Genomic DNA, 17,116 nt, shown 5'->3' with positions numbered 1-17,116 from the left:
TCTTTCCGTTTCTCTCAATGTTTTGCATTTCCTTTAAATATCTATGTCCATGAAAACCATAGACCAGCTAAGCTGCACTTCTGGCCAGGCTGGCCAAGCCACCAGACCACCCTGACTCAAGAGTCAATATAAATATATATACACATACACACATGCACACACAGTATATATGTATATATATATATATATATATATATATATATATATATATATATATATATATATACACAGTATATATATATACATACATACACACAGTATATATATATATATATATATATATATATATATATATATATATATATATATACACACATATACACAATATATATATATATATATATATATATATATATATATATATATATATATATATACACACATATACACACATACATACACACAGTATATACTATATCAGACATCCCAACTCTCACTGAAGTTCAGGGAGTCTCCCTGATTGTAATAGCGCCTCCCTGATGCCAGTAAATGGAGTGCAATCTCCCTGAAATTCCAAGTACCATAACCCAATGTGGCCCAAATCTGGAAAAGTATTTCTTTAAGTAATGCCTTTAGTTGCTGGGACGTTATAGAACCCTCAAAGCATGCATCAATAACCAAAAAGCCCCCACTGATTTTAATAAAATAAAACACAAATACTACCTTATTTACTGCACGTAATGAATCTTCGTATTCTAAAATATTTAAGCATTCAACAAGCGTACGATCACTGGAAAATAGGTTTGTTGTATGTGGTTGTGCAATAATGCTACTTTTTTTTTATGTGACTTTAGTGGGAAGCTACTTTAATGATAAGTCTCTATCTTATTTAGGGTTTCAAGGTGTCCAATATATAACGGGGGGGGGGGGGGCAGAGCAGTAGCGGGTGAAGCCACCTCCCTGAAATGAGTTTTTGCAGGTTGGGATGTCTGCTATATATATACTAATAAAATATATATATATATATGAACTAGTCTAAATGAAAGGGATAGGAAAGTCCAAATTAAAGGTACATGAAACCCAGATTTTTTCTTTCATAGAAGGAGCATGCAATATTAATTAATTTTCCAATTTACTTCCATTATCTTATTTGCTTTATTTTCTTGATACCCTTTGTTTAAAAGCATATCTAAATATGCTCAGTAGCTGCTGATGGCTGCACATGGATGCCTCATGTGATTGACTCACCCATGTGCATTGCTATTTCTTCAACAAAGGATATCTGAAGAATGAAGCAAATTAAATAATAGAAAAAAATTGGAATGCTATAAAATTGTATTCTCTATCAGAACCATGAAAGAAAAATTTTGTGTTTCATGTCCCTTTAAACTTTCATGATTCAGATAGTGCATGTAATTTAAAAAAAAACTTTCTAATTTACTTTTACCATCAATTTTTTTTTTCTCTTGGTATTCTTAGTTGAAAGCTAAACCTAGGTAGGCTCATATGCTAATTTCTAAGCCCTTGAAGGCCGCTATTTATCTGAATGCATTTGACAGTTTTTCACAGCTAGATGGCGTTAGTTCATGTGTTTCATATAAATAACATTGTGCTCACACACGTGGTGCAAGATTACATATACAGCGCTAGCTTCAGCACAACTTCTAAAACCCATGCCACCTGTAATTTTACCTCACACATCGGGGTATTACATAAACCCCGCCTGCAGTTCATACTAGCGATGTCCATAAATGAGCGTAAATACAATTTCTGGAGTCACCAGTGACTTACGGCATTTTAGAAGCTGCCGGCGCCTAAATAAAAAATAAAAAAAAGTCAAATCTCCCGTAAAAGTCTAACCAGCCTCCCAAAAATAAACCTGACACGTAAAATCCCTATATCCGCCATCAAACACACATCGGAACTAATAATAAAAGTATTAACCCCTAAACTGACAACCCCCCACAACGCAATAAGCCTAATTAAACTATTAACCCCTAATCCGAAATTCACCCACATTGCGAGCTACTTAATAAAACTATTAACCCCTAATCTGCCATTAAACCACATCGCAATAAACCTAATAAAGTATATTAACCCCTAATCTGCCATTAACCCACATCACAACAAACCTAATAAAACTATTAACCCCTAATCTGCCAAATGCACATAACGCAATAATCCTAATAAATATATTAACTCATAATCCACCAAACCCCCACAACGCAAATAAGTAATTAAATTACTAAACCCGTTAACCTAACACACCCTAAAGTAACCACAATTACCAAAATTAAAAAATACTAAGTTAAAATTAAAATAAAAAAGCTAACATTACTTAAAAATAAAAAATATCTAAATTTAAATAAATCTAAGATTACAAAAAAATAAAAAAGTCTAATATTACATAAAATTATAAACCAAATTATCTAAAATAAAAAAATTAAACCTTATCACTTTGGAAATAAAAAAGCCCCCCAAAATAAAAACACCCCCTAATCTAATACTAAAAACCAGTAGCCCTTAAAAGGGCATTTTGTAGGGCATTGCCCTAAGTTAAAATCAGCCAATAGGATGAGAGCTACTGAAATCCTATTGGCTGATTTGAATTTGAAGAATCAAATCAGCCAATAGAAATGCAAGGGACACCATATTTAAACGTGTACCTTGAATTCACTATTGAGTGTTCGGCGGCTATCGTACAAAGAGAATCCTCCACGCTCCATGGCTCCACGGTCGCCGGTCCTGCTCCACACTCATCTCTGCTCCGTGCCGGCTTGGTCCTGGATGAAAAAGGAAGAGGTCCCCGCTTGGAAGAAGATGTAGGCCGCATGGAAGAAGACTTCACCGCCTGAAACTGGACCTTCTCCGCCAGACTTCAGGAACGGTAAAACATAATTTATGTAAGAACTTACCTGATAAATTCATTTCTTTCATATTAGCAAGAGTCCATGAGCTAGTGACGTATGGGATATACATTCCTACCAGGAGGGGCAAAGTTTCCCAAACCTCAAAATGCCTATAAATACACCCCTCACCACACCCACAAATCAGTTTAACGTATAGCCAAGAAGTGGGGTGATAAGAAAAAAGTGTGAATGCATAAAAAATAAGGAATTGGAATAATTGTGCTTTATACAAAAAAATCATAACCACCACAAAAAAGGGTGGGCCTCATGGACTCTTGCTAATATGAAAGAAATGAATTTATCAGGTAAGTTCTTACATAAATTATGTTTTCTTTCATGTAATTAGCAAGAGTCCATGAGCTAGTGACGTATGGGATAATGACTACCCAAGATGTGGATCTTCCACGCAAGAGTCACTAGAGAGGGAGGGATAAAATAAAGACAGCCAATTCCGCTGAAAAAAATCCACACCCAAAATAAAGTTTAAATCTTATAATGAAAAAAACTGAAATTATAAGCAGAAGAATCAAACTGAAACAGCTGCCTGAAGTACTTTTCTACCAAAAACTGCTTCAGAAGAAGAAAACACATCAAAATGGTAGAATTTAGTAAAAGTATGCAAAGAAGACCAAGTGGCTGCTTTGCAAATCTGATCAACTGAAGCTTCATTCCTATACGCCCAGGAAGTAGAAACTGACCTAGTAGAATGAGCTATAATCCATTGAGGCGGAGTTTTACCCGACTCGACATAGGCATGATGAAACAAAGATTTTAACCAAGATGCCAAAGAAATGGCAGAAGCCTTCTGACCTTTCCTAGAACCGGAAAAGATAACAAATAGACTAGAAGTCTTTCGGAAATCCTTAGTAGCTTCAACATAATATTTCAAAGCTCTAACTACATCCAAAGAATGCAACGACTTTTCCTTAGAATTCTTAGGATTAGGACACAATGAAGGAACCACAATTTCTCTACTAATGTTGTTAGAATTCACAACCTTAGGTAAAAATTTAAAAGAAGTTCGCAACACCGCCTTATCCTGATGAAAAATCAGAAAAGGAGACTCACAAGAAAGAGCAGATAATTCAGAAACTCTTCTAGCAGAAGAGATGGCCAAAAGAAACAAAACTTTCCAAGAAAGTAATTAATGTCCAGCGAATGCATAGGTTCAAACGGAGGAGCTTGAAGAGCCCCCAGAACCAAATTCAAACTCCAAGGAGGAGAGATTGACTTAATAACAGGTTTTATACGAGCCAAAGCTTGTACAAAACAATGAATATCAGGAAGACTAGCGATCTTTTTGTGAAAAAGAACAGAAAGAGCAGAGATTTGAGCTTTCAAGGAACTTGCAGACAAACCTTATCCAAACCAACCTGAAGAAACTGTAAAATTCTAGGAATTCTAAAAGAATGCCAAGAAAAATGATGAGAAAAACACCAAGAAATGTAAATCTTCTAGACTCGATAATATATCTTCCTAGATACAGTTTTACGAGCCTGTAACATAGTATGAATCACAGAGTCAGAGAAACCTCTATGACTGAGAATCAAGCGTTCAAGAACCTGATGGAAAAAAGGACCTTGCGATAGAAGGTCTGGTCTTAACGGAAGAGTCCACGGTTGGCAAGTGGCCATCCGGACAAGATCCGCATACCAAAACCTGTGAGGCCATGCTGGAGCCACCAGCAGAATAAACGAACGTTCCTTTAGAATCTTGGAAAAAGAACTATAGTCGGAAAGATATAAGCAGGATGATACTTCCAAGGAAGTGACAATGCATCCACTGCTTCCGCCTGAGGATCCCTGGATCTGGACAGATACCTGGGAAGCTTCTTGTTTAGATGAGAAGCCATCAGATCTATTTCTGGAAGTCCCCATATTTGAACAATCTGAAGAAATAGCTCTGGGTGAAGAAACCATTCGCCCGGATGTAGTGTTTGGCGACTGAGATAATCCGCTTCCCAATTGTCTAAACCTGGGATATGAACCGCAGAAATTAGACAGGAGCTGGATTCCGCCCATAAAAGTATTTGAGAGACTTCTTTCATAGCCAGAGGACTGTGAGTTCCTCCTTGATGATTGACATATGCCACGGGTGTGACATTGTCCGTCTAGAAACAAATGAACGACTCTCTCTTTAGAAGAGGCCACGACTGAAGAGCTCTGAAAATTGCACGGAGTTCCAAAAATGTTGATTGGTAATCTCACCTCCTGAGATTCCCAAACCCCTTGTGCTGTCAGAAACCCCCATACAGCTCCCCAACCTGTCAGACTTGCATCTGTTGAGATCACAGTCTAGGTTGGAAGAACAAAAGAAGCCCTCTGAACTAAACGATGGTGGTCTGTCCACCACGTCAGAGAGTGTCGAACAATCGGTTTTAAAGATATTAATTGAGATATCTTTGTATAATCCCTGCACCACTGGTTCAGCATACAGAGCTGAAGAGGTCGCATGTGAAAACGAGCAAAGGGGATCGCGTCCAATGCAGCAGTCATAAGACCTAGAATTTCCATGCATAAGGCTACCGAAGGGAAAGATTGAGACTGAAGGTTTCGATAAGCTGAAACCAATTTCAGACGCCTCTTGTCCGTCATAGAAAGAATCAAGAACACTGAATCTATCAGGAAACCTAAAAAGGTTACCCTTGTCTGAGGAATCAAACAAACTTTTTGGTAAATTGATCCTCCAACCATGTTCTTGAAGAAACAACACTTATAAAAGACTGGAAAGGTTCTTTCTAGTGAAAATGAGCAAAGGGAATTGAATCCAATGCTGTGGCCATAAGACCTAAAACTTCTATGCATATATAGCAACTGAAGGAAATAATAGAGACTAAAGGTACCAATAGACGGAACCCATAACATTATCCCTTGTCTGATAGAGACAAGGACAGTGACACAAACTATCTGGAAACCTAAAAAAGGTGACCCTTGTGTGAGGAATCAAGAGCTTTTGAAAAGAAGATCCTCTAACTATGTCCTGAAGAGTAAGTGAATCATATGAGATTCCGCATCCTCAGAAAATAATCTGAATGAAAACAGAAAAATGAAAATATGCATTTATTGTATCTAATGAAAACAAATAATGCTATCAACGACCATAAAAAGGCAAAATAGTTTGAATAAAACTCCAAAACCCGGTTCCTCAAAAGGAACTGGAAGAAATACCCTAGAAGATTCCAGGTCTGAGCAGCGCTTGAACCCCATGGGTGCCCAGCCATGCTTCAACAGTACCCAAAATATATAGGACAGAAACACAGTTAAAGAAAGTGTTAGCCTTACTGAAATAAAATCAAAGAAATTTCAAAGAAGCCTTAACCTGCCCCTTACCAGCCAAGCTGGAATACGGCACGTACATCGCAAAATTAGGGAGCTGATTTCGAACTCCAAATATAGACATGTTACTTGGGAAAGAACTCAGGAATTCGTTCCTTAATAAGAACAACCAAACCAGTATAAGCTTAAAGTTTTAGTCTTAGAACTCAACCTTGAAGCCCAGAGTAACAGTTAAGAATTGAATCCAATTATAAAACAAATAATTGATTATCTTAGAACAAAAGAAATATGGATTTTTTTTTATTTTTTTTTAAATCACAAAATTCTTCTAGCTAAAAAAGATAAAGACATAGATTAACCCTCATTTGCGAAAATATTCAATAAAATGAAGACACAAATGAAATTATTAGCATGATAGTCCAGATTAAAGGACCAGCCAATACAGTGGACTTGCATAATCAATAAATGCAAAACAACGAGACAAATGCAACAGCACCTAGTCTAGTAAATGTTGTCCCTTTAACAATGCTAAAATAAATCATAATCTGATACTTGATCTTAAAGTAAACAGAGAAAATGAAGCAATTGCAATATCCAAATAAATCACAGGACCAAGAAAGTACCTGAAACTAAATAATTTTCCATAAATAAGATACAACTATCTAAAGGTAAATAAATACTATTTTGCTATAGAAACAATAGCATAATAAGCAGAATTAGAGATAGCCCCAATAAATTGGAGAACCCTCCAAATTGAGTTTAACTGCTGGCAAAGAATATAGTTTAAAACCTTTGAAGAAGGAATAAAAGAAAATTCTCAGCCTATTCCATTCCCTAGTATAGGGAATTTGAAAGAAAACCTCTGAAAACACAGAAGAAATAAATAGGCAGAAATAATGTCAGCTAGTCTTAAAGATCTAGTTACCTTAATATCCAAAATAATCAACACCTTTTCAACAAAGAACAAATGTGCTTTAATAATAGAAAAATAATAAAAAAGTAGATTTGTTAGTGTCAATATCTGATGAAGAAAATTTCTGAAAGAGAAAAAAACATCATCAGAGAAGGATAAATCAGTATGTTGTTGGTCATTTGAAACTTCAATAATTAAAAAAGAAGTGAAAAAGACCTAAAAATTTTATTAGAAGGCACGAAGTCAGACAAAGCCTTTAACATAGAATCAGAAAAATATTTCTTATAAGTCTTCTAAATATTTCTTGTAAGAAAAGAAAATATATAAAGCATAAATACTAATGGATTCCACATGTAAAAGTATAACATAATAACTTATTACAAACCATAGCTAAAGATAAACATTTATAACATTTAAAATAAATGAACTTAGCTTTGGTAGAACTGAAACTCAGTTAAGCGTTTTTCCAGAAGTGGCTTCTGATTCAGAGTCCATCTGAGACATCTTGCAATATGTAATAGAAAAAACAACATATAAAGCAAAATTGATCAAATTCCTTAAATGACAGTTTCAGGAATGGGGAAAAAAAAATGCCAATGAACAAGCTTCTAGCAACCAGAAGCAATAAATAATGAGACTTAAATATTGTGGAGACAACAATGACTCTCAAATTTTTTAGCGCCAAAAAAGCCGCCCACATTATTTGGCGCCTAAATGCTTTTGGCGCCAAGAATGGCGCCACATCCGGTAACGCCGACATTTTTTGGCGCAAAAACGTCAAAAAAATTACGCAACTTCCGGCGACACGTATGACGCCGGAAATGACAAGAAAATTTTTGCGCCAAGAAAGTCCGCGCCAAGAATGACGCAATAAAATGAAGCATTTTCAGCCCCCGCGAGCCTAACAGCCCACAGGAAAAAAAGTCAAATTTTAAGGTAAGAAAAAAATTGAATTATTCATATGCATTATCCCAAATATGAAACTGACTGTCTGAAAATAAGGAACGTTGAACATCCTGAATCAAGGCAAATAAATATTTAAACACATATATTTAGAACTTTATATAAAAGTGCCCAACCATAGCTTAGAGTGTCACAGAAAATAAGACTTACTTACCCCAGGACACTCATCTACATGTAGTAGAAAGCCAAACCAGTACTGAAACGAGAATCAGTAGAGGTAATGGTATATAAATAAGAGTATATCGTCGATCTGAAAAGCGAGGTAAGAGATGAATCTCTACGACCGATAACAGAGAACCTATGAAATAGACCCCGTAGAAGGAGATCATTGAATTCAAACAGGCAATACTCTCTTCACATCCCTCTGACATTCACTGCACGCTGAGAGGAAAACCGGGATCCAACCTGCTGCGGAGCGCATATCAACGTAGAATCTAGCACAAACTTACTTCACCACCTCCATAGGAGGCAAAGTTTGTAAAACTGATTTGTGGGTGTGGTGAGGGGTGTATTTATAGGCATTTTGAGGTTTGGGAAACTTTGCCCCTCCTGGTAGGAATGTATATCCCATACGTCACTAGCTCATGGACTCTTGCTAATTACATGAAAGAAATACCTATTTGGGGGGTTAGACTTAGGCTTTTTTTGGGGGGGGGGTTAGATTAGGGATTTCTGGGCACTCTTAAAAGAGCTGAATGCCCTTTTAAGGGCAGTAAAAGAGCTGAATTCCCTTTTAAGGGCAATGCCTATACAAATCCCCCTTTAGGGGCAATGGGTAGTTTAGGATTTTTTTAGTGTTAGGTTTTTTTACTGTTAGAGGAGGGACTTGGTATTTTTTTAAGGAAAAGAGCTGTTTACCTTAGGGCAATGCCCTACAAAAATTCCTTTTAAGGGCTATTGGTAGTTTATTATTAGATTAGGGGGTGTTTTTATTTGGAGGAGGGATTTTTTATTTTTTTTAATAGGGATTAGGTTTAATTTTATTATTTTTGATAATTTGGTTTATTATTTTATGTAATGTTAGACTTTTTTTATTTGTTGTAATCTTAGATTCATTTAAACTTAGTTTTTTAAGTAATGCTAGCTTTTTCATTTTAATTGTAACTTAGTATTTTTTTAATTTAGGTAACTGGGGTTAATTTAGGGGGTGTTAGGTTAGGGGGCTTAGCAATTTAATTAGTTATTTGCATTGTGGGGATTTGGCGGATTAGGAGTTAATAGTTTTATTAGGTTTAATGCGATGTGGGTTAATGGTGGATTAAGGGTTCATATACTTTATTAGTTATTGCGGTGGGGGATTGCGGATGAAAGGTAGAAGATAGATAGTGCGCATGCGTAAGTGTTAATTTTTCAGGCAGTTAGTTAATATTTTCAGGCAGTTACGGTGCTCACATACTCAGCGCAAGTCTTGCTGCGCTTGCCTATGTGTGGCGGGGTGAAAATGGAGTAACATTTCTCAATTTTCTCAGCGTAAGTCCTTGTGCTGAATATGTGATACCGGATTGCGATGTGGTTCTATGTAAGCTTATGGGAGTAAAAATTGCGGCCAATGAGTGAAATATACGTGCCACATTTTTATGCGGCACTGTATATGGGATACCAAAACCACGTAAAAACCTGCGTCGCAGGCTTTTGCGGGAGACACCGCATATGTAATCTTACCCGTGGTGTTATTTAAGAGTCAGCACTAATTGCCTAAGATGCAAGTCTGTCAAAAGATCTGAGATAAGGAGGCAGTCTGCAGAAGCTTAGATATGAGGTAATCACAGAGGTAAAAAGTAAATTAATATAAAAGTGTTGGTTATGCAAAACTGGGGAATGGTAAATAAAGGGATTATCTATCTTTTTAAACAATAACATTTTTGGTGTTTGCTATCCCTTTCAACAGCAAAAAAAATGTTGTTATACCTTTGTAAACAAGGTTGCATTTTGTGATTATATGTAACTTAAAGGGACACTAAACCCAAAATGTTTCTTCCATGTTTCAGGTAGAGAATACAACTTTAAACAACTTTCTAATTTACTTCTATGATCTAATTTGCTTCATTATTTAGATATCCTTTGCTGAAGAAATAGCAATGCACATGGGTGAGCCAATCACATGAGGCATCTATGTGCAGCCACCAATCAGCAGCTATTAAGCCTATATAGATATGCTTTTCAGCAAAAGATATCAAGAGAATAAAGCAAAATAGATAATAGAAGTAAATTATAAAGTTGTTTAAAATTGCATGCTCTTTCTAAATCATGAAATTTTGGGTGTATGTCCCTTTAACACCACAACATTCTACATAGCTGTTCTCTTCAATCTTTTTCATTTTAGCAAATTATACCATATACATATTTAAAAAAAAAAAAATCCCTTCTATTCCTTTCTTAAACACTCAATTAAACATACATTCTCCTGTGTTTTTCAAAGTTTAAATAATCTGTTGTTGAATGGATATCAGCTACATTTTAATGACTTGTCTCCATTTTTGGAAACATTTTTCAATACCCATATCTATATTTCCCTTTATATCCAATAGTTCAATAACCATTTAATTCTGTGGGGGGATTTTTTTTATAATAAATTGAGAGACTTTTTCAAGTTTTTAACAATCAGATTTTGAGCACAGAGAATAGCAGTATTTAAACCCTCTACTGAACTTTTAAATAAAAAAAATATATTATTTCATTTGATTCTTTAGGAAAAAAACGTTGTCAGCCAGTAACTTATTTTATACCAAACATTCAGCTAGATTTAGAGTTTTGTCTGTAAAAACCTGCGTAGCTAATGCTGCTTTTTTTCCCAACGCACCTTTCCAACAACGCTGGTATTTAGAGTTGTCCGAGGGGCTGCGTTAGGCTCAAAAAAGGGTGCGTTGAGCCTAACTTAGCTCCACTTCAACTCTCAATACCAGCGTTGCTTACGGTAGCGGTAAGCTGGGAAAACGTGCTCGTGCACGATATCCCCATAGGAAACAATGGGGCTGAGCTAGCTGAAAAAAACCTAACACCTGCAAAAACGCAGCCCCATTGTTTCCTATGGGGAAACACTTTCTAAGTCTGCACCAAACACCCCTAACCTTACACTTATTAACCCCTAATCTGCCGCCCCCGCTATGGCTGACCCCTGCATATTATTATTAACCCCTAATCTTCCGCTCCGGACACCGCCGCAACCTACATTATCCCTATAAACCCCTAATCTGCTGCCCCTAACATCGCCGACCCCTATATTATATTTATTAACCCCTAATCTGCCCCCCTAACGTCACCACTACCTAACTACACTTATTAACCCCTAATCTGCCGACCGGACCTCGCCGCCACTATAATAAATGTATTAACCCCTAAACCGCCGCACTCCCGCCTCGCAAACACTATAATAAATTTGATTAACCCCTAATCTGCCCTCCCTAACATCGCCGCCACCTACCTACAATTATTAACCCCTAATCTCCCGCACGCACCGTCGCCGCTACTATCATAAAGTTATTAACCCCTAAACCTAACTCTAACCCTAAACCTAACACCCCCCCTAGCATACCTAGTTAAAATAAATACACAATTACCTGTAAAATAAATCCTAACCTAAGTTACAATTAAACCTAACACTACACTATCATTAAATTAATTAAATAAATTACCTACAATTAAATAACCTATTCTATAATACAAAAAACAAACAAACACTAAATTACAAAAAAATAAAAAAGAATTACAAGCAGTTTAAACTAATTACACCTAATCTAAGCCCCCTAAAAAAAAAAATTCCCTACCCTATTCTAAAATCCAAAAGTAATCAGCTCTTTTACCAGCCCTTAAAAGGGCTTTTTGCGGGGCCTTGCCCCAAAGTAATCAGCTCTTTTGCCTGAAAAAAAAAATACAACCCCCCCAACATTAAAACCCACCACCCACATACCCCTACTCTAACCCACCCAAACCCCCCTTAAATAAACCTAACACTACCCCCCTGAAGATCTCCCTACCTTGAGTCGTCTTCACCCAGCCGGGCCTAAGTGTTCATCCGATGGGGCAGAAGAGGACATCCAGACCGGCAGAAGTCTTCATCCTATCCGGGCAGAAGAGGACATCCGGACCGGCAGACATCTTCTATCTTCATCCATCCGGAGTGGAGCGGAGCCATCTTCTTCCCAGCCGACGCGGATCCATCCTCTTCATCCGACGCCTACTCGCCGAATGAAGGTTCCTTTAAATGACGTCATCCAAGATGGCGTCCCTCGAATTAAGGTAGGAAAAATCTGATTGGCTGATTCAATCAGCCAATCAGATTCAAGTTCAATCCAATTGGCTGATCCAATCAGCCAATCAGATTGAGCTTGCATTCTATTGGCTGTTCCGATCAGCCAATAGAATGCAAGCTCAATCTGATTGGCTGATTGGATCAGCCAATCGGATTGAACTTGAATCTGATTGGCTGATTGAATCAGCCAATAAGTTTTTTCCTACCTTAATTCCGATTGGCTGATAGAATCCTATCAACCAATCGGAATTCAAGGGACGCCATCTTGGATGACGTCATTTAAAGGAACCTTCATTCGGCGAGTAGGCGTCGGTTGAAGAGGATGGATCCGCGTCGGCTGGGAAGAAGATGGCTCTGCTCCGCTCCGGATGGATGAAGATAGAAGATGCCACTTGGATGAAGATGTCTGCTGGTCCGGATGTCCTCTTCTGCCTGGATAGGATGAAGACTTCTGCCCGGCTGGGTGAAGACGACTCAAGGTAGGGAGATCTACAGGGGGTAGTGTTAGGTTTATTTAAGGGGGGGTTGGGTGGGTTAGAGTAGGGGTATGTGGGTGGTGGGTTTTAATGTTGGGGGGGTTGTATTTTTTTTACCAGCAAAAGAGCTGATTACTTTGGGGCAAGGCCCCGCAAAAAGCCCTTTTAAGGGCTGGTAAAAGAGCTGATTACTTTTGGATTTTAGAATAGGGTAGGGAATTTTTTATTTTGGGGGGCTTTTTTATTTTATTAGGGGGCTTAGATTAGGTGTAATTAGTTTAAACTGCTTGTAATTCTTTTTTTATTTTTTGTAATTTAGTGTTTATTTTTTTTGTATTATAGAATAGTTTTTTTAATTGTATTTAATTGTAGGTAATTTATTTAATTAATTTAATGATAGTGTAGTGTTAAGTTTAATTTTAACTTAGGTTAGGATTTATTTTACAGGTAATTTTGTATTTATTTTAACTAGGTAGCTATTAAATAGTTATTAACTATTTAATAGCTATTGTACCTAGTTAAAATAAATACAAAGTTGCCTGTAAAATAAATATAAATCCTAAAATAGCTACAATGTAATTATTAATTATATTGTAGCTATATTAGGGTTTATTTGATAGGAAAGTATTTAGTTTTAAATAGGAATAATTTAGTTAATTTTAGGAATATTATTTTGTTTAATATAAATTATATTTATGTTAGGGGGGTGTTAGGTTTAGGGTTAGAGTTAGGTTTAGGGGTTAATAACTTTATTATAGTAGCGGCGACGGTGCGTGCGGGAGATTAGGGGTTAATAATTGTAGGTAGGTGGCGGCGATGTTAGGGAGGGCAGATTAGGGGTTAATCAAATTTATTATAGTGTTTGCGAGGCGGGAGTGCGACGGTTTAGGGGTTAATACATTTATTATAGTGGCGGTGAGGTCCGGTCGGCAGATTAGGGGTTAATAAGTGTAGTTAGGTAGCGGCGACGTTTGGGGGGGCAGATTAGGGGTTAATAAATATAATATAGGGGTCGGCAATGTTAGGGTCAGCAGATTAGTGGTTTATAAGTATAACGTAGGTGGCGGCGATGTCCGGTCGGCAGATTAGGGGTTAAAAAAATTATTAGAGTGGCGGCGATGTGGGGGGCCTCGGTTTAGGGGTACATAGGTAATTTATGGGTGTTAGTGTACTTTAGAGCACAGTAGTTAGGAGCTTTATATTCCGGCGTTAGCCCATAAAGCTCTTAACTACTGACTTTTTTTGCGGCTGGAGTCTTGTCGGTAGACGGTCTATCGCTCACTTCTCCCAAGACTCCAAATACCAGCGTTAGGCAGATCCCATAGAAAAGATAGGATACGCAATTGGCGTAAGGGGATCTGCGGTAGCTTGGAATCGCGGTAGGGAAGTGAGCGTTAGACCCTTTTCTGCCTGACTCTAAATACCAGCGGGCGGCCAAAAGCAGCGTTAGGACCCCTTAACGCTGCTTTTGACGGCTAACGCAGAACTCTAAATCTAGGCAATATTAATCTTGGGACATGACCAGAAGATGTGAATAAAATCAGCCATTAGATTTTGACCCCTAGGACAACAAATAAGATTGTATTTATTTAAATTAGAAATAGCAGTAATATAGATCATACATAAAATGCGACTCCCTCCAAGATGCAGATAATGTAGGTTTCTCAGTTCTGATAAAAACATAATTTATGTAAGAACTTACCTGATAAATTTATTTCTTTCATATTGGCAAGAGTCCATGAGCTAGTGACGTATGGGATATACAATCCTACCAGGAGGGGCAAAGTTTCCCAAACCTCAAAATGCCTATAAATACACCCCTCACCACACCCACAATTCAGTTTAACGAATAGCCAAGAAGTGGGGTGATAAAGAAAGGAGTAAAAAGCATCAACAAAGGAATTTGGAAGTAATTGTGCTTTATACAACAAAATCATAACCACCATAAAAAGGGTGGGCCTTCTCATGGACTCTTGCCAATATAAAAGAAATGAATTTATTAGGTAAGTTCTTACATAAATTATGTTTTCTTTCATGTAATTGGCAAGAGTCCATGAGCTAGTGACGTATGGGATAACAATACCCAAGATGTGGAACTCCACACAAGAGTCACTAGAGAGGGAGGGATAAAATAAAAACATTAATCCACAACCCAAAATATAAGTTTATTCTCATAAATGAAAAGAAAAACTTAAACATAAGCAGAAGAATCAAACTGAAACAGCTGCCTGAAGAACTTTTCTACCAAAAACTGCTTCTGAAGAAGCAAATACATCAAAACGGTAGAATTTAGTAAATGTATGCAAAGAAGACAAAGTTGCTGTTTTGCAAATCTGATCAACTGAAGCTTCATTTTTAAAAGCCCATGAAGTGGAGACTGATCTAGTAGAATGAGCTGTAATTCTCTGAAGCGGGGCTTGACCCGACTCCAAATAAGCTTGAAGAATCAAAAGCTTTAACAACAAAGCCAAGGAAACAGCAGAAGCCTTCTGACCATTCCTAGAACCAGAAAAGTAATGAAAGTGGCCAAGGTTGGCAACTGGACATCCGAACAAGATCTGCATTCCAAAACCTGTGAGGCCATGCTGGAGCCCCCAGCAACATAAACAATTGCTCCATGATGACTTTGGAGATCACTCTTGGAAGAAGAACTAGAGGCAGGAAAATATAAGCAGGTTGATAACACCAAGGAAGTGTCAACGCATCCACTGCTTCCACCTGAGGATCCCTGGACCTGGACAGGTACCTGGGTAGTTTCTTGTTTAGATGGGAAGCCATCAGATCTATTTCTGGAAGACCCCACATCTGAACAATCTGAGAAAATGCATCTGGATGGAGCAACCACTCCCCTGGATGTAAAGTCTGATGGCTGAGATAATCCACTTCCCAATTGTCTATACCTGGGATATGAATCACAGAAATTAGTCAGGAGTTGGATTCCGCCCAAGCAAGTATCCAAGATACTTCTTTCATAGCTTGGGGACTGTGAGTCCCACCCTGATGATTGACATATGCCATAGTTGTGATATTGTCTGTCTGAAAACAAATGAATGGTTCTCTCTTCAACAGAGGCCAAATCTGAAGAGCCCTGAAAATCGCATGGAGTTCCAAAACATTGATTGGTAATCTCGCCTCTTGAGATTTCCAAACTCCTTGTGCTGTCAGAGATCCTCAAACAGCTCCCCAACCTGAAAGATTCGCATCTGTTGTGATCATAGTCCAGGTTGGACGAACAAAAGAGGCCTCTTGAACTATACGATGGTGATCTAACCACCAAGTTAGAGATAGTCGAACATCGGGATTTAAGGATATTAATTGTGATATCCTTGTATAATCCCTGCACCAATGGTTCAGCATACAAAGCTGAAGAGGTCTCATGTGAAAACGAGCAAAGGGGGACGCGTCCGATGCTGCAATCATGAGACCTAAAACTTCCATGCACATAGCTACTGAAGGGAATGACTGAGACTGAAGGTTCCAACAGGCTGCAACCAATTTAAAATATCTCTTGTCTGTTAGAGACAGAGTCATGGACACTGAATCTATATGGAAATCTAAAAAGGTTACCATTGTCTGAGGAATCAAAGAACTTTTGTTAAATTGATCCTCCAACCATGTCTTAGAAGAAACAACAGTAGTTGATTTGTGTGAGATTCTGCAAAATGTAAAGACTGAGCAAGTACCAGGATATCGTCCAAATAAGGAAACACCGCAACACCCCGCTCTCTGATAACAGAGAGTAGGACACCGAGAACCTTTGAAAAGATTCTTAGAGCTGTCACTAGGCCAAAAAGGAAGAGCAACAAATTGGTAATGCTTGTCTAGAAAAGAGAATCTCAGGAACTGAAAGCAATCAAGATGAATTGGAAAATGAAGATATGCATCCTGTAAGTCTATTGTGGGCATATAATGCCCTTGCTGAACAAAAGGCAGAATAGACCTTATAGTCACCATTTTGAAAGTTGGTACTCTTACATATCGATTCAAAATTTTTAGATCCAAAACTGGTCTGAATGAATTTACTTTCTTTAGGACAATGAATAGATTTGAATAAAACCCAGACCCTGTTCCTGAAACTCCAGGTTTAAAACACACTTCAGGAAAGCCTGAGCCTTTACTGGGTTTGCTGGAATGCGTGAGAGAAAAAATCTTCTCACAGGCGATCTTACTCTGAATCCTATTCTGTACCCCTCAGAGACAATATTCTGAATCCAATGATTTTGGACCGAATTGATCCAAACATCTTTGAACAATCTTAATCTGCCCCCTACCAGCTGAGCTGGAATAAGGGCCGCACCTTCAAGCGGACTTGGGGGCTGACTTTGATCTCTTAAATGTCTTGGATTTATTCCAATTTGAAGAAGGCTTCCATTTGGAAACAGATTCCTTGG

Source organism: Bombina bombina, chromosome 9 (genome assembly GCF_027579735.1).
Source record: "Bombina bombina isolate aBomBom1 chromosome 9, aBomBom1.pri, whole genome shotgun sequence".
Taxonomy (NCBI): domain Eukaryota; kingdom Metazoa; phylum Chordata; class Amphibia; order Anura; family Bombinatoridae; genus Bombina; species Bombina bombina.
This window is presented reverse-complemented; position numbering follows the sequence as displayed.